Source organism: Mustelus asterias, chromosome 15, assembly GCF_964213995.1.
Source record: "Mustelus asterias chromosome 15, sMusAst1.hap1.1, whole genome shotgun sequence".
NCBI classification, from domain to species: Eukaryota; Metazoa; Chordata; class Chondrichthyes; order Carcharhiniformes; family Triakidae; genus Mustelus; species Mustelus asterias.
The window spans coordinates 46011138-46034046 of record NC_135815.1 but is presented as its reverse complement, the minus strand read 5'-3'; the positions used below and the strand labels follow the sequence as shown (position 1 = coordinate 46034046).

Sequence of the window (22909 nt, the reverse complement as noted above, 5' to 3'; positions counted from 1 at the left end):
CAAACATTCTCTGACACTTGCAGGTGCCAAGGCTGTTTGCCAGCTGGACGGATGTCTGCTAGGTGACAAGGGCTATCCATTAGAAAGGTGGCTTATGACACCTCTCTGACACGCAGGTATAATAGGAGTCCCACTTCCACAAGGGCAATGATCGGGAACATCTTTAGTCTGAGGATGAGATTCAGATGCCTGGACTCTTCACGGGGAGCACTGCATTATCCTCCACAGTGTGTGTTTCTTATAAGCTGTTGCATGCTATGTTCCCCACAATCTGGCTCTGGCAAGGAGGGACTCACTAGATGAGGAGGTCGAAGCAGCTCCAAAGACTGCAGATGATGACTCCAGTGGTGGATCATAAGAACATAAGAAATCGGAGCAGGAGTAGGTCATCTAGCCCCTCGAGCCTGCCCCGCCATTCAATAAGATCATGGCTGATCTGAAGTGGATCAGTTCCACTTACCCGCCTGATCCCCATAACCCCTAATTCCCTTACCGATCAGGAATCCATCTATCCGTGATTTAAACATATTCAACGAGGTAGCCTCCACCACTTCAGTGGGCAGAGAATTCCAGAGATTCACCACCCTCTGAGAGAAGAAGTTCCTCCTCAACTCTGTCCTAAACTGACCCCCCTTTATTTTGAGGCTGTGCCCTTTAGTTCTAGCTTCCTTTCTAAGTGGAAAGAATCTCTCCACCTCTACCCTATTCAGCCCCTTCATTATCTTATAGGTTTCTATAAGATCCCCCCTCAGCCTTCTAAATTCCAACGAATACAAACCCAATCTGCTCAGTCTCTCCTCATAGTCAACACCCCTCATCTCTGGTATCAACCTGGTGAACCTTCCCTGCACTCCCTCCAAGGCCAATATATCCTTCCGCAAATAAGGGGACCAATACTGCACACAGTATTCCAGCTGTGACCTCACCAATGCCCTGTACAGAAGCAGCAAGACATCTCTGCTTTTATATTCTATCCCCCTTGCGATATAGGCCAACATCCCATTTGCCTTCTTGATCACCTGTTGCACCTGCAGACTGGGTTTTTGCGTCTCATGCACAAGGACCCCCAGGTCCCTTTGCACAGTAGCATGTTGTAATTTATTTCCATTGAGATAATAATCCAATTTGCTATTATTTCCTCCAAAGTGAATAACCTCGCATTTGTCAACGTTATACTCTATCTGCCAGATCCTCGCCCACTCACTCAGCCTGTCCAAATCTCTCTGCAGACCTTCTACACCCTCCACACGATTCACTTTTCCACTTATCTTTGTGTCGTCTGCAAACTTTGTTACCCTACACTCAGTCCCCTCCTCTAGATCGTATATAAATGGTGAATAGTTGAGGCCCCAGTACCGATCCCTGCGGCACGCCACTAGTTACCATCTGCCAACCAGAAAAGCACCCATTTATTCCGACTCTCTGCTTCCTGTCAGATAACCAGTCCCCAATCCACGCTAACACCCTACCCCCAACTCCGTGTGACCCAATCTTCTTCAGCAACCTTTTGTGAGGCACCTTATCAAACACCTTTTGGAAATCCAAAAACACCGCATCCACCGGTTCCCCTCCATCAACCGCACTCGTCACATCTTCATAAAAATCCAACAAGTTCGTCAAGCACGACTTTCCCCTCATGAATCCATGCTTAATCGAACCATTCTTATCCAGATGGCCTGCTATTTCTTCTTTAATGGTGGATTCCAGCATTTTCCCAACTACAGACGTTAAGCTAACCGGCCTTGTAGTTACCCGCCTTTTGTCTATTTCCTTTTTTAAACAGCGGCGTAACATTAGCCGTTTTCCAATCCGCTGGCACTACCACAGAATCCAACGAATTTTGATAAATAACCACAATGCATCCTCTATTACCTCTGACATTTCTTTCAGTACCCTGGGATGCATTCCATCCGGGCCCGGGGACTTGTCCACCTTCAGCCCCGTTAGTCTACCAAGCACTGCCTCCCTGGTAACGTTAATTGTATTGAGTACCTCTCCTCCTCCCAACCCTCTATCGTTAATATTCGGTAAACTACTTGTGTCACCCACCATGAAGACCGACACAAAAAACTTATTTAAAGTTTCAGACATTTCCTCATTTCCCACTATTAAATCCCCCCTCTCGTCCTCCAAGGGTCCAACATTCACTCTTGCCACTCTATTCCTTTTTATATATTTGTCAAAGCTTTTACTATCGTTTTTTATATTTAGAGCTAACCTAACTTCAGAACCTATCTTTCCTTTCTTTATCGCTTTCTTAGTCGTTCTTTGTTGTTTCTTAAAGTTTTCCCAATCTTCCGATTCTCCACTATTTTTGGCCACTCTGTACGCATCGGTCTTTAATTTAATACTCTCCTTAATTTCCTTCGTTATCCACGGCTGGTTATCCCTTTTCTTACAGTCCTTCTTTATCACCGGAATATATTGTTGCTGAGTACTGAAAAGGATCTTCTTAAAAATCCTCCACTGTTCCTCAGCTGTCCTACCTACCAGTCTGCTCTCCCAGTCCACCTTAGCCAAGATCAGAAGAGGAACCCAGGAAAGAACATGGTGAAGAGTGGAGGCAGACTTCTGGAACCTTCAGGGAGGCAAGAACACCAGGGAGATCATGATTCAATACACCTTCAGCCAAGTTGCCAAGGCACTGCTTCTACTTCATGCCAGGAGCATCCTTACCAGATATTGTATGGAACCCAAAGTCCACTCAGTATCTGTGCAATAATGTTTACAGCCCCTCACATCCTGCATGAGACACTGGCGTGCGCTACATCTATAAAACAAGTGAAGCATACTCAGGACATTCACACAAAATCAAATTTTTATGCTATTAGCACTTACAGACAATACTTTAATGTTATAAGATGTTAACAGTCACACCAGTAAACAACTTAACAAATAATTGCAGAACAAATCACCCATCAAAAGATCCTCTTGTTGTGCTCACAGTGATTTGAACTTATGTTTGTGAGTGTTGTGTCTTGGTGCTTCCCCCTTGCTGGCACCAGCATTGGAGTCATGGGTGCCAAACCTCATCATGGCTGCTGACCCGGACTGCCATCTCTGCCCAGACCTTTGTGGTCAGGTGTGGTGCCCACACTGACCTTCGCAACCAGTGCTCTGAGGAATTCATCTGAAAACCAGAGGACAGAGTGCCCACTGGACATGCCTTCCATCTGTCATGCCCACTGGGTGCTAAGCCATGACTACTGAGAAAGTTAAGGTCAGAAATTCTCTTCTGCACAGATTCCTGAAGCTGCCATCCTTCAGAGAGCTGCCAATGTTTTATTGGACCCAATGCCTCACCAGGTCCTGCCCATGCCCAGATTTTTTAACCACTTGATGAAACTTCGAATTGGGTCACTTCAGTGGCATGCCTTGATTTAGATATGTTTAAACAATCCCAACAGGAAATTGGTTGCAGATCATGGGGAGGTGTACCTCCCTTCCTGAAGGTTCCAGAAGTCTGCCTCCACTCTTCACCATGTTCTTTCCCGGGTTCCTCTTCTGATCCATCGCTGGAGTCACCACCTGCAGCCTTTGGAGCTGCTTCAACATCCTCATCTACTGAGTCTCTCCTTGCCAGAGCCAGACCTCATTTCATATTGCTCTCTATTCCACGCCCTGGGGGTGATTCGCCCAAAAGTGCTGAATTAGTGGGAAAACTCTTCTAGATTTGGGAGGCAAGTGGGAATTGGTGGGAAAACTGTTCTAGATTTGGGAGGCAAGGGATGAGATTGCAGAGCCTTTGGCTTTGATCTTTGGGTCCTCACTGTCCACGGGGATGGTGCCAGAGAACTGGAGAGTGGCGAATGTTGTTCCTTTGTTTAAGAAAGGGAATAGAAATGACCCTGGTAATTATAGACCTGTTAGTCTTACTTCGGTGGTTGGTAAATTGATGGAAAAGGTCCTTAGGGATGGGATTTACGACCATTTAGAAAGATGCGGATTAATCCAGGATAGTCAGCACGGATTCGTGAAGGGCAAGTCGTGCCTCACAAATTTGATCGAATTTTTTGAGGAGATAACTAAGTGTGTTGATGAAGGTAGGGCAGTTGATGTCATGTACATGGATTTTAGTAAGGCATTTGATAAGGTCCCCCATGGTCAGCTTATGATGAAAGTAAGGAGGTGTGGGATAGAGGGAAAGTTGGCAGATTGGATAGGTGTCTGGCTATCTGACTGTTTGAGAGCACATTTCCACTCCATCTGATGAAGGAGCAGTGCTGCGAAAGCTTATGGTATTTGCTACCAAATAAACCTGTTGGACTTTAACCTGGTGTTGTGAGACTTCTTACTGTGTTCACCCCAGTCCAACGCCGGCATCTCCACATCATATCTGATCGAAGACAGAGGGTGGTGGTGGATGGAAAATTTTCGGACTGGAGGCAGGTTGCTAGCGGAGTGCCACAGGGATCAGTGCTTGGTCCTCTGCTCTTTGTGATTTTTATGAATGACATAGAAGAGGGGGCTGAAGGGTGGATCAGTAAATTTGCTGATGACACCAAGATTGGTGGAGTAGTGGATGAGGTGGAGGGCTGTTGTAGGCTGCAAAGAGACATAGATAGGATGCAAAGCTGGGCTGAAAAATGGCAAATAGAGTTTAACCCTGATAAATGTGAGGTGATTCATTTTGGTAGGACTAATTTAAATGTGGATTACAGGGTCAAAGGTTGGGTTCTGAAGACTGTGGAGGAACAGAGAGATCTTGGGGTCCATATCCACAGATCTCTAAAGGTTGCCACTCAAGTGGATAGAGCGGTGAAGAAGGCCTATAGTGTGTTAGCTTTTATTAACAGGGGGTTGGAGTTTAAGAGCAGTGGGGTTATGCTGCAACTGTACAGGACCTTGGTGAGACTACATTTGGAATATTGTGTGCAGTTCTGGTCACCTCACTATAAGAAGGATGTGGAAGCACTGGAAAGAGTGCAGAGGAGATTTACCAGGATGCTGCCTGGTTTGGAGGGTAGGTCTTATGAGGAAAGGTTGAGGGAGCTAGGGCTGTTCTCTCTGGAGCAGAGGAGGCTGAGGGGAGACTTAATAGAGGTTTATAAAATGATGAAGGGGATAGATAGAGTGAAAGTTCAAAGACTATTTCCTCGGGTGGATGGAGCTATTACAAGGGGGCATAACTATAGGGTTCACGGTGGGAGATATAGGAAGGATATCAGAGGTAGGTTCTTTACGCAGAGAGTGGTTGGGGTGTGGAATAGACTGCCTGCAGTGATAGTGGAGTCAGACATTTTGGGAACATTTAAGCGGTTATTGGATAGGCACATGGAGCATACCAGGATGATAGGGAGTGGGATAGCTTGATCTTGGTTTCAGATAAAGCTCGGCACAACATCGTGGGCCGAAGGGCCTGTTCTGTGCTGTACTGTTCTATGTTCTAGATCATGACTGTTTTTTCAGTGCAGCTTTAGACCTGAATCTCCCCACGCTGCATTGCACAGATTGGGAATATCATTAAAACCCCGGGGGTGGGGGGGGGGGGGGGGGCGCTATTCACGCCGGACTCTGACAGCTCTGGAACTCTGCGCATGCGCAGTGGTCCTGATCTGGCAGTCTCCCCGTTTGCTGGCCAGCTCAATCGCTGACCAGCCCAGTACCCCCACAGTGCTGCCCTCCAGCAGCCCCCCCCTCCCCCACCACGGCCCAATCGCAGCCCCTACAGCCATTCCTGGGCCAGCCCTGACCCCCCCCACCCCAGAGTGCCCCGATGTCCAGCCCCCCCCAACCCCCCCCCAACAGTCCCCTCACCCCGGCAGATCATTCCAATCGCTGGTCTCCCTGCAGCCCAGACCGATCCCAACGCAGAGTGGCAGCGGGATCCCCCCACTGATTGCCCCTGGCCCCACCCACAATAGGCCCCACCCCTTTGACACTGCCCAATGCCCGGTGGGCAGTGCCAAGGTGCCCCCTGGGCATGGGCACTGGCACTTTGCCCCTTGGCAGTGCCAGGGGCACAGACTGGCACTGCCAGGGTGCCCATGCCCATGGGGCACCACCCCCTCGCCGCCTGACCCTCTGGGGGGGCCCCGATTGCCCACCCCTTCATTCCCCTTCTCCCGCTACTTCCCCAAGTGTGGGGAGCTACTCTAAACCCTGCTGAAATGAAGTACTCCTGACAGGGTGGAAGATGCTATCAGGCCCGGCAAGTTCCGTGCCGGGTCCAATAATCACATGCAAAATATATTTAAACTACATTAAAAAAAGATTCAAATGATTTACTTCTCTTCCCACTGGTTTCCAGCGCAGTCTCGACTGCAACTGTTCTCCGGCTCTGGGAGACACGCATGCGTTCCCGGCGCATGCGCGAATCCCGTGAAATGGCCGACACACGATTCTCCCAACCAGACCTGCCAGAAAAGTTGCAGGTCACAATGGGAAAATCAGGCTCCCTATTTCTTTCCTTCTCACTCAGTTTGTCTCCTTATTGCTCCAGCATCTATACCAATATTTATTTTCTGTCTTAGTGTATCATCTCACTATTCCTTTACCCAGCATTTTCCCGTTCTCTGGCATGTTCCTCTTCATGCTTCTCTCCGTTGAAATACATTCCTTCTCAGTATTTTCTTTTGAAATTGAGTAGCTCTCTCACTTAGTGACTTTTGCAAGCAAAAACAGTCAAGCCCTGGTTTATCAATCAATTCTTCCCCTCATATTTCTCCCAATCTGTTTTCCATTTCTTGCTGCCTCCTGACCTGACTTGCACATACACTGAAAAGACAATGGAAGCACATTGAGTGCTAGATAACCTTCATTCAAGGTTAATCCTGTTGCTGCATATATAACATCCATTGTTCAGTGCAATTTGCACAATTTGACACTAAAGGTCCTGCATTGTTCCATTGATGCAAGATACTTAACTCTGATGCAAATAATTTAATTCACAAACGTCTGCTGATTTACAGGAAGGAAGCTGTGATATTTGAGTACATTTATCTTTTTAGCTGCCTTTAATCATGAAGATTGGCTTCACTCACAGGTTAATCCTGCAACAAACTATCATTTTTTATCCAAGCCTCATTTCTGTAACATAACTTGTCCCAAAATTACACTTTTTTGTTATTTCTTGGGAGTTAGTACAGCATTCCTGCATTTTATGAGGTGTGGTCTGGGTCAGAATCCTTTTCCACCCTTGATCATCACTGAGACCTCCCCATGATCTGCAACCAATTTCCTGTTGGGATTGTTTAAATATATCTGAATCAAGACATGCCATTGAAGTGACCCATAAGACCACAAGACATAGGAGCAGAATTAGGCCACTCAGCCCATCGGGTCTGCTCCGCCATTCAATCATGGCTGATATTTTTCTCATCCCCATTCTCCTGCCTTTTCCCCATAACCCCTGATTCCCTTATTAATCAACAGCCTATCTATCTCTGTCTTAAAGACACTCAATGACCTGGCCTCCACAGCCTTCTGCGGCAAAGAGTTCCACAGATTCACTACTCTGGTTAAAGAAATTCCTCCTCATCTCTGTTTTAAAGGATCGTCCCTTTAGTCTGAGGTTGTGCCCTCTGGTTCTAATTTTTCCTACTCGTGGAAACATCCTCTCCACATCCACTCTATCCAGGCCTCATAGTATCCTGTAAGTTTCAATAAGATCCGCTCTCATCCTTTGAAACTCCAACGAGTACAGACCCAGAGTCCTCAACCATTCCTCATATGACAAGCTCTTCATTCCAGGGATCATTCTTGTGAACCTCCTCTGGACCCTTTCCAACGCCCGAACATCCTTTCTTAGATATGGGGCCCAAAATTGCTCACAATATTCCAAATGGGGTCTGACCAGAGCCTGATACAGTCTCAAAGTACACCCCTGCTCTTGTATTCTTGCCCTCTCGACATGAATGCTAACATTGCATTTGCCATTGCATTTGACCCAATTCTAAATGTTACCCTCATACAGCTCACAATGTTATACTCACAGTACCAGTTGTTAGAAAGTGATTTATTGTGGAACCAGAGACCAGAGAAATTGAAACACTGATTATTGGAACTATGAGTTATCCAGTAATCTTTTCTTTGTTTTCCATACAAGCAGAAGAATACTTGCCTCTAATAGATGAAAGACCACAGGAATTATTTATTTTCATCCATATCTTAGCACCGTGCATGGGTGGGATTTACTAGTGCTGCCAAAGTTAATGAACTTTTAATTGGCTTGCCACAACAGGAATAGAAAATATACTGCTCTAGTGTATAAAATTGTTGAACTTAGTGAATCCAGAAGGCTGTAAAATGCCCAGTTGAAAATAAGGTGCTCTTCTTTGAGCCTTGCATTGAGCATTTTTTGAAAACTGCAGGAGACCAAGGACAGAAAGTTCAGAGGGGCAGCAAGATGGAAAAACAAAATGACAAGCAACTAGGAGCTTAAGGTCACGCCAACTGACTGAGCAGAAGAGCTGTATTAGTTATTCTGACTGGTTGCAAAAATCAACTGCCTGCACAAACTAGCCTGTGGTTGTGTAATTATTTTTTGCTACTGGCCCATTTATGGAACCTGTGTTACATCAGTATGAAATATGGTACAATCCAGGCATGCGCTTTTCAGACAACTGACACAAATTTTAGGAAAGCTTGTGGCATGTATCCTCTTTGGTATGACAGCAAGGTCACCGCGTGATTGGACCAGAGGGCTGAATTTTTAGACCCTGATGGGGATGGGCATAGAGACAGGCAGGCATATAAATTCATGCCATCAGCCAATATGCTGATTCTCACATGTCTTCCCTTTCCTGGATGATTATTTGATCTTGTTGAAGACTTATTAAGGTTAATTTTTGGAGGTCCCCCAAGGCAATATGGAACAATATGGCTGCCTGAAGATGGTGCCCCAGCAGCAGACCAAAGAACCAGCATTGCAGGTAGGTTTGGCTCCATATAGGCTCAGCTGTAGCCACAAGCCACTCCTACCAGAGTGGTGGTCTGGCTTCTAGAAGAGGTTTTTATTTAAAGCTAAATAATTTCAAGTGAGGGCACCTCAAAATAGCAGCATAATCCTGCTAGTTTATCTGAAAAGGCCTCCTTTTTGTCCTTAAACTTTGTGAGCCATTAATTGGTCAATTCTAGGAAAATCTTTGGAATGTTCCCCACACAGTACGGACTTCTGACCCCACTTAACATTGACAGCAGATTCCATTCCAGTGGGGGAAATCTTGCCCATGATGTTGTATTGCATTGCAGACTCCTCCAGGATACAATACATTGCAGGGTACAACATATATCACTCAAATAGCATTACAAACTCCTTCAGGTAATCCTTATACTTCACCAACAGGACAATTATTCACTCCATATCCAGATTATTTGACATCATGCATCCAATCCTCCAAGTCAATCCAAGATTTGCTGCATATTGCCACAATGCTTTCATTCTAATGGTTTCTGCCATATTTCAGTTCTTCAAGGAAGATAAAGCAAAGGGATGACTTGTGGGTAACAAGGTCTAACCTTTGCCTCCATGAAAAGTGACCCCTCAAGAAACTGCAGGGTCAGCAGCTGAGGGTAACCAGAACAAAGTTATTTTTTCCAGAGTACTCACAGGAAGAACTATAAGAGACAAAATAGGCATTTTTGTTGCCTTGTTGAATGAGGGCTTTGTAACATGCTCCGGTACATCTGCCATGCACATTTGTAACTTGTTGTACGCTGAACAATTTTGCTATCTTGAACATGTAGATTCTTCAGACAGTAATCCTAGCTTCTTTGGCAGCAGGTGAGCGTTGCCAATGACACTGTTAAAATCTGGCTGCAATTATCCCAATTAACATTGAGCATGAAATAAGTACTCTTTCTCTTTTGTGACAAGGAATCCACAAGTGATCTCAAGCCATTCCATTATTTCCACCCTTGATCTATCCCCACAACTTTCATAATCTCCCACAGCTAGAGCAGTGTGCCTCTCCAATAGACAGAGATCTTTAATGTTGACAGTGCGTGCTCTGCCAAATTTTATCAGCAGCTTTCTCTCAACAAGATTAAATCATAAGGTTTTGGCTGACTATTAAGGGATATCTCAGGTAGCATCAGACAGTTGAAGTTGAAGATCTTGTGGTATTCCTGATAGAGTAAAAGTTTTTTGTGCAAGTAGTTGCTGCTCGGAGAGATGGCAACACAGATTATAAGAAAGAAACTTAGTGAACTCCTTTAGAGAATGCACTCTGAAAGTTTACTCCTGGTTGCATTAATTTTAGAGTTAGAATAGTCTGCTGCTGCTCATGGTATCCAAAGAAGAAAAGGAATGGTGAACTTGTCAGATCATTGAACTTCATCTGTGGCACTGGTTTGCATTCCTGTGGGTGAAGATGCTCGCATTCAGCAGTAATGCCGCTTCCATCTGCATGTCATGCAAGACCTTTTCATGAGGCTTCCTCCCATGGATACCAGCAGACAAGACAGACAAACAGAACAGATGAACAAAGATCAGGAGTTGTCCATCCAATCCCTCGTGCCTGCTCAGCCATTTAATAAGATCATGGTTGATCTGACAGTAACCTCAAATCTGCACTTCGCCTATGCCTGATAACCTATCATCTCCTTGCTTACCAAGAATCTGTCCACCTCTGCCTTAGTAATATTCAAAGACTGCTTTCACAACTTTTCAGGAAGACAATTCCAAAGACTCAAGATCCTCTGAGTTAATGTTTTCTCACCATGATGGAGCCAATTGCTTTTGATGTAGCGTCAAACCAGTATTGTCAGTGAGGCCCCAGTACTGTGGAATATGCTGAAGTAATTAGATCCTGGACTCCTGTTACACACAACTAAAAATTTAATTACAAGTTGTCTTCCGTCAAGGGAAACAGTTGCCAAATGAGACTGTAGCAGATTATATTCTTGTGCTAAGTTTTCTTGCCATTATGGGTATGCCGCAAATTTAGAAATCAACCTTAGAAACACTCTTACGGGAAGTTAAAAGACCATCAAAATTTAGGCCAAGCTATGAGCAAAGGAAATAAGCTCATGCAGGAGGAAGTCTGCGATGAAGCCACAGCCATTGAAATTGCAGAAATAGATAATTGAAAACTGCAAGGAACCTCTTTTCCTGTGCTGCCATGGGAGATCCATTGGCTTTCAGCAGAATGTTGGCCATAGTAGCCAAGTTCACAATCTCAGACCAGAAGTTCAAATGTTAGCATTGCCATACTCACCAATTTTCCAAGTCTAAGTGTCCCCATTTCCAATGCTTTACCTGTGGGAAAGTTGATCATATCTGGATGGTGTGCAGAGGTAGAAGAAAGAGCAATGTCCCATGTTTCAGTCATACACAGGTGTTGTGAAGTTGGGCAGAGTAATTGTAGATTGGTGGTTGTAAAATGCTAGGGAGAAAGCATTGCAAGGTCCCTTTAAAAGATAGTGCTTTTTCTGTGCTTCGTGAGTTAAAAAAATGCAAGGACATAAGGATCCAAACTGAAACATTTGTATCAAAAGGCCAAGCAGCAGTTCTACCAAGACAATAAACAGGTTTTTGAATTTAGCCAATCAGTTTGAATTAGACACTTAGATACCAATAACCTATTAAGTTTAAATCTGATGGTTTTGACAACCTGGGACCAATCCTATTGTGGGAAATATTGATTTGTCATTGTGGTGAACCATAGATGGTTACCACTATGGGTAATAGTACATATGTTACTCTTGTTACTGTTGGGCTTAGGGTTTGGGTGTTCCACCTGTTATTATTGTTTATGTGGTACACTCCGTTCGGCTCCGCCTTCTTACAGGAGTATAATGGTCACTGCTACTTCCGAGCAGTCTTTAGTCAGGGATAATATTGTTAAGTAGTGTGCTCCTATTTGTTGTGAATAAAAGCCTTTATTCCCGGGTACGTCCTAGCCTCCCGTGTGAATCAATCGCGCATCATCATCACAGGTATAAAAGAGGGCAGTGGGACAAAAAGAGAGAGCAACCACCAGCTGCCACAGCTCTTAGCTCAAAGCACCATCTAGATAGCAAAGGTACGAAAGAAGACAGAAGTTTCAGGCAGAAGAATCAACAGAGAACAACAAAGAACAAAACAGCACAGGAACAGGCCCTTCGGCCCTCCAAGCCCGTGCCGCTCCCTGGTCCAAACTAGAACATTCTTTTGTATCCCTCCATTCCCACTCCGTTCATATGGCTATCTAGATAAGTCTTAAACGTTCCCAGTGTGTCCGCCTCCACCACCTTGCCTGGCAGCGCATTCCAGGCCCCCACCACCCTCTCTGTAAAATATGTCCGTCTGATATCTGTGTTAAACCTCCCCCCCTTCACCTTGAACCTATGACCCCTCGTGAACGTCACCACCGACCTGGAGAAAAGCTTCCCACCGTTCACCCTATCTATGCCTTTCATAATTTTGTACACCTCTATTAAGTCTCCCCTCATCCTCCATCTTTCCAGGGAGAACAGCCCCAGTTTACCCAATGTCTCCTCATAACTAAGCCCCTCCATACCAGGCAACATCCTGGTAAACCTCCTCTGTACTCTCTCCAAAGCCTCCACGTCCTTCTGGTAGTGTGGCGACCAGAACTGGACGCAGTATTCCAAATGCGGCCGAACCAACATTCTATACATCTGCAACATCAGACCCCAACTTTTATATTCTATGCCCCGTCCTATAAAGGCAAGCATGCCATATGCCTTCTTCACCACCTTCTCCACCTATGACGTCACCTTCAAGGATCTGTGGACTTGCACACCCAGGTCCCTCTGCGTATCTACACCCTTTATGGTTCTGCCATTTATCGTATAGCTCCTCCCTACATTATTTCTACCAAAATGCATCACTTCGCATCCATCAGGATTGAACTCCATCTGCCATTTCTTTGCCCAAATTTCCAGCCTATCTATATCCTTCTGTAGCTTCTGACAATGCTCCTCACTATCTGCAAGTCCTGCCAATTTTGTGTCGTCCGCAAACTTACTGATCACCCCAGTTACACCTTCTTCCAGATCGTTTATATATATCACAAACAGCAGAGGTCCCAATTCAGAGCCCTGTGGGACACCACTAGTCACAGGCCTCCAGCCGGAAAAGACCCTTCCACTACCACCCTCTGTCTTCTGTGACCAAGCCAGTTCTCCACCCATCTAGCCACCTCCCCCTTTATCCCATGAGATCCAACCTTTTTCACCAGCCAACCATGAGGGACTTTGTCAAACGCTTTACTAAAGTCCATATAGACGACATCCACGGCCCTTCCCTCGTCAACCATTTTGGTCACTTCTTCAAAAAACTCCACCAGGTTAGTGAGGCATGATCTCACAAAACCATGCTGACTATCGTTAATGAGTTTATTCCTTTCTAAATGCGCATACATCCTATCTCTACGAATCTTCTCCAACAGCTTCCCCACCACAGACGTCAAGCTCACCGGCCTATAATTACCCGGGTTATCCTTCCTATCCTTCTTAAATAAAGGGACCACATTAGCTATCCTCCAATCCTCTGGGACCTCACCTGCGTCCAGTGACGAGACAAAGATTTGCGTCAGAGACCCAGCGATTTCATCTCTCGTCTCCCTGAGCAGCCTTGGATAGATTCCATCAGGCCCTGGGGATTTGTCAGTCTTTATATTCTCTAACAAACCTAACACTTCCTCCCTTGTAATGGAGATTTTCTCCAATGGTTCAACACTCCCCTCCGAGACACTCCCAGTCAACACATCCCTCTCCTTTGTGAATACCGACGCAAAGTATTCATTTAGGATCTCCCCTACTTCTTTGGGCTCCAAGCATAATTCCCCACTTTTGTCCCTGAGAGGTCCGATTTTTTCCCTGACAACCCTTTTGTTCCTAACGTATGAATAAAATGCCTTGGGATTCTCCTTAATCCTGTCTGCCAAGGATATTTTGTGACCCCTTTTTGCCCTTCTAATTCCCCTTTTGAGTTCTTTCCTACTTTCTTTGTACTCCTCCAGAGCTCCCTCCGTTTTTAGCTGCCTGGACCTAACATACGCCTCTCTTTTCTTTTTGACCAGTCCCTCAATTTCCCTGGTTATCCACGGTTCTCGAATCCTACCCTTCCTATCCTTCTTTTTTACAGGCACATGCCTGTCCTGTAGCCCTAACAACTGTTCCTTAAAAGACTCCCACATGCCAGATGTAGATTTACCCTCAAACAGCCTCTCCCAATCAGGAGCTGCCAATTTCTGCCTAATCCCACTAAAGTTAGCCTTCCCCCAATCCAACACCTTACCCTTGGGACACCATTCATCCTTTTCCATCACTATCCTAAAGCTAACAGAATTGTGGTCACTATTTGCCACATGTTCCCCTACCGAAACTTTGAAGACCTGACCAGGCTCATTCCCCAGTACTAGGTCCAGTATAGCCCCCTCTCTAGTCGGGCTATCTACATATTGTTCCAAAGAACCCTCCTGTACGCATTTTACAAATTCCTCCCCATTCAGAGTCCCAGCTCTCAGCGATTTCCAGTCTATACCAGGGAAATTGAAGTCTCCCACAACAACAACCCTATTTTTCCTGCACCTATCCAGTATCTCCTGACATATCCGTTCTTCCACTTCCCTTGGGCTGTTGGGGGGCCTGTAGTATACCCCCAACATAGTGACTGCGCCCTTCCTGTTTCTAAGCTCCACCCAGAGTGACTCGTTACACGACCCCTCTGAATTGTCCTCCCTCTGCACCGCTGTAATATGCTCTCCAACTAATACTGCTACTCCCCCACCTCTTTTGGCCCCTCCTCTGTCTCGCCTAAAACACTTGTACCCCAGAATATTCAGCTGCCAGTCCTGTCCCTCTTTCAACCAAGTGTCTGTCACCGCAACCACATCCAAATTCCTCGTGAGCATTAAGGCCCTAAGTTCGTCTGTCTTACCTGCTACGCTCCTTGCATTGAAGTATAAGCACTCCAGACCTCTAGGCCCAGTGAGGTCATCCTCCCCCAGAGTGCTCTTCTTCTTTGCCCGCCTTGTCCCAGCCCCAAGCTCGTCCCCAGCCTCTACACTTGGAGACCTAATATTTTGATCCCCACCCCCCTGCCATACTAGTTTAAACCCCCCCGAACTGCACTAGCAAAACTCCCAGCCAGTATAGAACAAGAACAAAGAAAATTACAGCACAGGAACAGGCCTTTTGGCCCTCCAAGCCTGCACCGACTATGCTGCCCGACTGAACTAAAACCCCCTACCCTTCCGGGGACCATATCCCTCTATTCCCATCCTATTCATGTATTTGTCAAGATGCCCCTTAAAAGTATATTCGTGCCCTTCCAACTTAGTTGTGACCCGTCCTTCTTGTACAGGTGCCATCCTCTCCTGAAAACTTCCCATTGATCTAGGAAAATGAAGCCCTCCCTCCTGGACCAGTCCTTTAGCCAAGGTCCAGAATATTCTGGAAGACACAAAACCTTGTTGCAATTTAGAGAGTAACTAAATTCTATTTTGTGTTAATGAGTGGGAATTGTATTTATTTGAACAGAATCGTGTTTTAATTGTTTTGCTAATAGTCTAGTTAATTTGTTCAGTGTTAGTTAGATAAATAAATCATTGTGTGTTGATTTTAGAGAGAGTGTCAGGGATTTATTTTGATTTAACCACTAGCAGTTGCTGAAAAGCAAGTCGTACCACTTCATACACACGTTTTACAGATTATAGGGTGAGGTACTCCTCTTTGGGTATTTCGGTGCCAGTTCTCAGAGGGGGGATCAACCTCTGCTCCAGGTCAAGGTCATAGTAGAACTAAAGCGAGTTCAGAATCCTGGAAGTCCTTGAATGTGCTTATGATAAATATGGAAGCAGGAGTTGGTGTTATACAGCTGGAAGATCAAGAGGTGAACTCTGTCATGGAACAAGATCAACAGCACATGGGAGATGAGATTGCAGGGTTGAAGATATAATTCCAGCACCCACAGTAGAAATAAAAGTCAGGGGCCCACAACTTATTTTCACCATTGATGCAGCAGTGTCGATTGTTTTGGACTAAGAATATCAGAAACCCCTGTCACATTTCCTCACTCAAAAGTGGTATGAAATTGGCTAGTTATTCCAATAACAGTATTCCCTTGTTGAATCAAGTTAGTGTTAGGATCAAATGCTATGATGCATCTTATTACTTGATGCTGGTAATAGTCAGAGGGAACAAAGTTTGCCTCTTGTGAAGTAATTGACTCAAGAAGATGGGGTTAAACTGGACTGAGTTAGTCACAGTAGGGGTCAGTATGAGTACACCTGACTTTGAGAAAATGTTAATAGAGTACAAAGTAAACATAAGAACATAAGAAATAGGAGCAGGAGTAGGCCATCTAGCCCCTCGAGCCTGCCCCGCCATTCAATAAGATCATGGCTGATCTGAAGTGGATCAGTTCCACTTACCCGCCTGATCCCCATAACCCCTAATTCCCTTACCGATCAGGAATCCATCTATCCGTGATTTAAACATATTCAATGTGGTAGCCTCCACCACTTCAGTGGGCAGAGAATTCCAGAGATTCACCACCCTCAGAGAAGAAGTTCCTCCTCAACTCTGTCCTAAACTGACCCCCCTTTATTTTGAGGCTGTGCCCTCTAGTTCTACTTTCCTTTCTAAGTGGAAAGAATCTCTCCATCTCTACCCTATCCAGCCCCTTCATTATCTTATAGATCTCTATAAGATCCCCCCTCAGCCTTCTAAATTCCAACGAATACAAACCCAATCTGCTCAGTCTCTCCTCATAATCAACACCCCTCATCTCTGGTATCAACCTGGTGAACCTTCCCTGCACTCCCTCCAAGGCCAATATATCCTTCCGCAAATAAGGGGACCAATACTGCACACAGTATTCCAGCTGCGACCTCACCAATGCCCTGTACAGATGCAGCAAGACATCTCTGCTTTTATATTCTATCCCCCTTGCGATATAGGCCAACATCCCATTTGCCTTCTTGATCACCTGTTGCACCTGCAGACTGGGTTTTTGCGTTTCATGCACAAGGACCCCCAGGTCCCTTTGCACAGCAGCATGTTGTAATTTCTTTCCATTTAGATAATAATCATAGATAATAAACATATTCAAGGACTTCCAGACATCTGAACTAACTTTAGTTCTGCCATGGCCTTAACCAGTGTATGGCTACACATGGAGCTTTGCAGTTACCTCTACTCATGCCTACCATCCGGATATGATCGATTTTCCCGCAGACATAGCACTTTGACTGGAAATGGGGCATTTAGATATTTGGTGGTTGCCATGACAGAAGCAACATTTGAACTTTTGACTCAGATTGTGAACTTGGCTACACTGGCCTACATTCTGCTGAAAGTTGATGAATCTGCCCTGCTGGGTCAGGAAAGGTACTTCCTTGTAATTTGCTGTGTGGTCTTTGAGCAAGGAGGACCAAATGATAAAACTAGGCCTTGAAAGACCAAAGTCAAAATAAAGGACAAAGATTAGTGAACATTTTTCAAGACTTAAACAGTGCCTTATGGACGGTCAAAGCAGTGAATAATTAATTGAATAGATCAGGAAGAAAAGGGCCAATTGAGAAAGTGAATGGGCTACACCCATTGTAGTAATTTAAAAAACAGGTGGTTCTGTTTGTATTTATGGAGCAACTAAGCAAACAATAAGTAAGGTGATCGAGAATGACACACATTCCTACCAGTGATAATTTGTTTTTTAATTTAGCCAATGGAAAGGTTAGAATTCAATTGGAATTAACTGACAGGGTCAAGGAATTGCTTTCACTTCAGACACATACGCGATTGTAACAGTAGGAAATATTACCATTTGGGCCATCTATTACTCTTGCAGTGTTCCAGAACATAACAGATCAGGTGCTGAGTGGGATGAATGGAGCGTTTTAGTTCTTAGATGATATTTTAATGACCAGTAAGACAGAAAAAAATCACATTGTAAGGTTAAACAAAGTCCAAGATCAACCTCAAGATTTTGGCATCAAAGCAATGAAGCACAAGTGTTGCTCCATGGTGTAAATGTAAAAGTGTAACCTACCTGAGACACTAAAATCGGTGAAGGTATCCATTTAACACAAGAGACTGTTGAGGGGATTTTGAAAGCAAATAAACCAGAGAACAAAGAAAAATTTAGAATATTCATAGGAATTGTATATATTCTATGTTGGTCCTCAACCTACCTAACATATTCACTCTACTGTATCAGCTACCAAAGATGGAACAGCTTGGGAGTGGTCTGTGGAATGTCAGAAAGCATTTAAAATGTGAAGAAAATAATGACTTGTGATGCTGTTTTGACCACTCTGATCCCAAGAAACATTTGGTTTTGGTGTGCAATCGCTCACCACAAGAGTTAGGTATGGTTAATCTCACATAAGGAGTCGTAGAAATGTTCATTGTCTGAGAAGCTGGCATACAGATGTTTTGCTTAGTTGCATATGATGACTGTACCTCTATGATAGCCACAGGAAGATGAAGCACTGAGATGGCAATTGACGACTGAATTGATTGTCAGCTGATTGCTCACTGCAAAGCCTAAACCCCAGGATAGTCTTCAGCATGGTTCCATATCAGTAGAAGGCACAATTAGCCTTATGAATAGAGCCTGCATCAACAAATCTGTTTTTTTTTGTAGAGTGTCAATATCAACACCAAACTTATGTAGCTCATGGCCAATCAGAGCCGCCTTACAGATACTTGCTGTGGAATGTGGGTCCTTGTTTATTCCAGGACACATAATCCTCATATTCCAGCTTCCAAGCTGAAAGGTTACTTCACTTTGTTTGCTGCATAACCGAGGCATGGTTTCGGAGATGCAGGGTTAGCTTTATGACCTTCGCCCAAAGTTTGCTACATTGCACAGGAGATGCTTGATGCAAAAATTATCAAAGGTGACTGCAACAAATACAAGAACATCTCATTCCTTAATGTAACTGGGAAGTCCTTTGTTCAGGTCATATTGAAAACACTCCACCTACTGGCAGGCCCAATATACCTGGATGCAAAGTGTGGTTTCCATAATGGCAGAGCTATTGTGGACATGATCATAGAAATCATAGAATCATAGAAACCCTACAGTGCAGAAGGAGGCCATTCGGCCCATCGAGTCTGCACCGACCACAATCCCACACAGGCCCTACCCCCACATATTTACTCGCTAATCCCTCTAACCTACGCATCCCAGGACTCGAAGGGGCAATTTTTTAACCTGGCCAATCAACCTAACCCACACATCTTTGGACTGTGGGAGGAAACCGGAGCACCCGGAGAAAACCCACGCAGACACGAGGAGAATGTGCAAACTCCACACAGACAGTGACCCGAGTCGGGAATCGAACCTGGGACCCTGGAGCTGTGAAGCAGCAGTGCTAACCACTGTGCTACCGTGCCGCCCAAATGATATTCTCCATATGCCAGTGCAAGAGAAATGTAATGAACAGAATGCACCTCTTTATCTTACTTTCATAGATCTCACTACAGCATTTGTTACTGTCATCTGAGCAAGACTTCACAAGGTTTTGGGAAAAATTACTGGTCCACCAATGTTTCTCATTCTCATCCACCTCTTTGATGACAAAACACACTGCATTGTTTAGTTTGATGGCTCCACTTGTGACAGTTACACACGGAGTGAAAAAGAGAATGGAGTAAAACAGGGCTGTGTCCTCGCTCGCTCTCTGTTCTTCTCCAGATTCCTGACCTTTGGCTCTCCTGCAGATATGGAAGAAACATATTTGGATGCCAGGTCAGATAGCAAGCTCAACAGTCTATCAAGACTGAAAACAAAGGCAAAGATCACAGGAGCTGAATTTTTGTTTTCCCTTTGGGACTATTGGGGCGGCACAATGGTTGCACTGCTGCCTCACAGCTGGGTTTGATTCCCGGCTTGGATAACTATCTGAGGGGAGTCTGCATATTCTCCTAGTGTTTGTGGGTTTCCTCCGGGTGCTCCGATTTCCTCCCACTGGGGCTGGTTAGGTGCATTGGCCATGTTAAATTCTCCCTCCATGTACCCAAGCAGATGCTGATTTTCACAGTGACTTCATTGTAATGTTAATGTAAGCGAACTTGTAACTAATAAATCTAAAAATAAACTGAATATTTCCCATGAGGGTAGATGTAATATAGGACATGCCCATAGATAGATGGAACATAGATGTAACATGCCCACCCCACTCCTGAGCTCACCCCCATAATGGGGGGAGGGGGATGCATCAAAACTGGGCAGCCCACCCACCATATCTAAATGAATACCCAAGGGTTAATTAAATTTAACTTGCTATTGAGCCAATTGACCCTGATAACATGCTGACCATGCCATATAATATGTGACATGGGAAAGCAGCCCAATTTTTTTTTTTAACTTAACTGTTTAAGGATGAGAAACAAAGAGAAGGGTCAGTCTTCAGGTCTGCTCTTTGCCAATTGCAGGGTCCCATAGGCCCTCATTACCTTACCCTGATATTGTTTCCAGGAAGAAGTGTGGCATCCTCCATCCATATGATTCACCCCATTGCATCCTGATCAGAGAACTTTACATACAATGAAATCTGTATTAGGTTATTATAATTTACCTTATTTCATTTTCACATGGTTCCTGACATCTGCACATTGTGCCAACTTAGCAAGTATCCACTCAGGGTGTCAGAGCAAAGGATCATGGGTAGGGACATCAGTTGGCACTAACTTGGCATTGGATCTACAAAGGGCCTTGAGAGTGTGTTGGGGCATGATTTGGCATAAATTGTCACTAAATTATAATTAGGATTGTATGGGATCATGGGGTGGGTGGGTTTATAGTAGGTTGGCACAGGGGATATAAGGGACAATGCAGTGATTGGGGGTGTGAACTGGCATGTATGGACATAGGATGTTTCATGGCACAGTGGTTAGCACTGCTGCCTCACAGCACCAGGGATCCGGGTTCGATTCCTGGCTTGGGTCATTGTCTGTGCGGAGTCTGCATGTTCTCCCTGTGTCTGCGTGGGTTTCCTCCGGGTGCTCTGGTTTCCTCCGGAAGATGTGCTTGTTAGGTGCATTGGCCATGCTAAATTTCCCCTCAGTGTACCCGAACAGGCGCCAGAGTGTGGTGACTAAGGGATTTTCACAGTAACTTCATTGCAGCATTTATGTAAGCCTACTTGTGACTAATAAATAAACTTTAACTTTAACTTTTAAGCTGGTTGGAGAAGGTGAGTGTTAAAGCCTAGAGGGTGTAATGTTTAAGAAATCAACTGGGATTAAGACCCATAAAACCGGGGCAGGCTTTTTAATCAGTCTGCCTTGGCACTTGATAGCCCCTGTGGTCTTCTGTGATCTGCATTTGGGGTGATGGGTCCAACAACATCCCATAGCCACTCCCTGGGATGAAGATCCTGCCACTCGGGACACTTTTTCCTGATGCAGGTGTGGTGAGTGGGAGATTTCCCAGCTCTCTGTACCAGCTTTGAGACCAAAGATTCAGACTTTTGTTTTAAATTACAAATAATCAGTCAATGTCACAGCCCCATTATGTGGAGTTGGCAGTCAAAATTAAAGTTCAGGATTGACACAGCCAGAGATGGAGTCTAGCTAATGAATTGGAAATGGAAGAAGATTTTCAAACAGAAATAGAAAATAGCCAGATGGGATAAGTGAAGATATGTATGTTGGAAGGATGGAGAAAGAAATACTTTTTTTCTTTTCATCGTTGCCTGTCAAATGGTGAAATAAATACTGATGTTCAGATTTTTTTTTCGACACGTACATTAAAAGATACAAAGCCTGAAAATGTACCAATAGATTCAAGAACAGCTTTTCCCCTGTTGTCATCAGATTTTTGAATGGTCCTATTATGTATTAAGCTGGTCTTTATTTATTTGATGATAAATCAAATTATTTCATTAGTATTGTTCATTTATGTGTTTTCGTTGTGATTACAAAAACAAATCTTCAACCTAACTTAGAATCATAGAATCATACAGTGCAGAAGAGGCCCTTCAGCCCATCGAGTCTGCATAGATACATGAGATACAGCTGACCTCCCACCGAATCTCATTTACCAGCACTTGGCCCATCGCCTTGAATGTTATAATGCCAAGCGCTCATCCAAGTACTTTTTAAAGGATGTGAGGCAAATCGCCTTTACCACACTCCCAGGCAGTGCATTCCAGACCATCACCATCCTCTGGGTAAAGAAGATTTTCGTCATATCCCCCCTAAACATCCTGCACCTCACCTTAAACCTATGTCCCCTTGTGACTGACTCTTCAACTAAGGTGAACAGCTGCTCCATATCCACTCTGTCCATGCCTCTCATAATCTTGTACACCTCGATCAGGTTGTCCATCAGTCTTTTCAGCTACAGTGAAAACAACCCAAGCCTAACCAACCTCTATTCATAACTTAAATATGTTATAATTCTTCATAACTTATTAAATTTCAGGTATTGTTGAAAGTAGTTTAGTCATATAGTACTCTCGGAAATTATGTACATGTACCATGTTACATTCTATATACATGTACCACTGAACATAAGTATAAGTTTTATAAAGTGAAAAGGGTGTGTATTGTGTTGTAAGAAGTGAACATTTGGTTATCCTAACCCCTCTGCTGGGGAAGTATTCATAAAGTGTATGACATGGTTGCTTGCAGTTGAGTCTCACATGTGACTCCTGTCTCAGTGCAGTACACAATAAAATGAAAATAAAATGTAGCAAAATGCTGGAAATATGGACTAAATCAATCATCACTTGAAATGAAAAGATGGGTTAATGTTTCAACTGAGCCCATCAGCAGAACTTCCTTCAGAACTGCAGAGTTTTGATGAAAGATTGCACCAAAACATTATTCCATCTCTTTCTCTTATGTGTTAATTTTCTGCTGCACTTTTCATACTTTTGTTTCTTTTAAAAATAAAAATGACATTCTAATTTTGGTGATGTTTCTTTTCATATGAAAATAAAGTTATCTTCTCTGAAGCTGGTCATTGCAAAATAGCCAAGATGGGACATCATTGAATTTA

General features: G+C 44.3%; 1 protein-coding gene across 2 annotated transcripts in view; it reads left to right on the top strand.

Moving 5' to 3' along the window:
• The window catches only part of nrxn1a (neurexin 1a), a 1876664-nt gene that overhangs the window by 899077 nt on the left and 954678 nt on the right, over positions 1 to 22909 (top strand). The gene's annotated exons all lie outside the window — the stretch shown is intronic.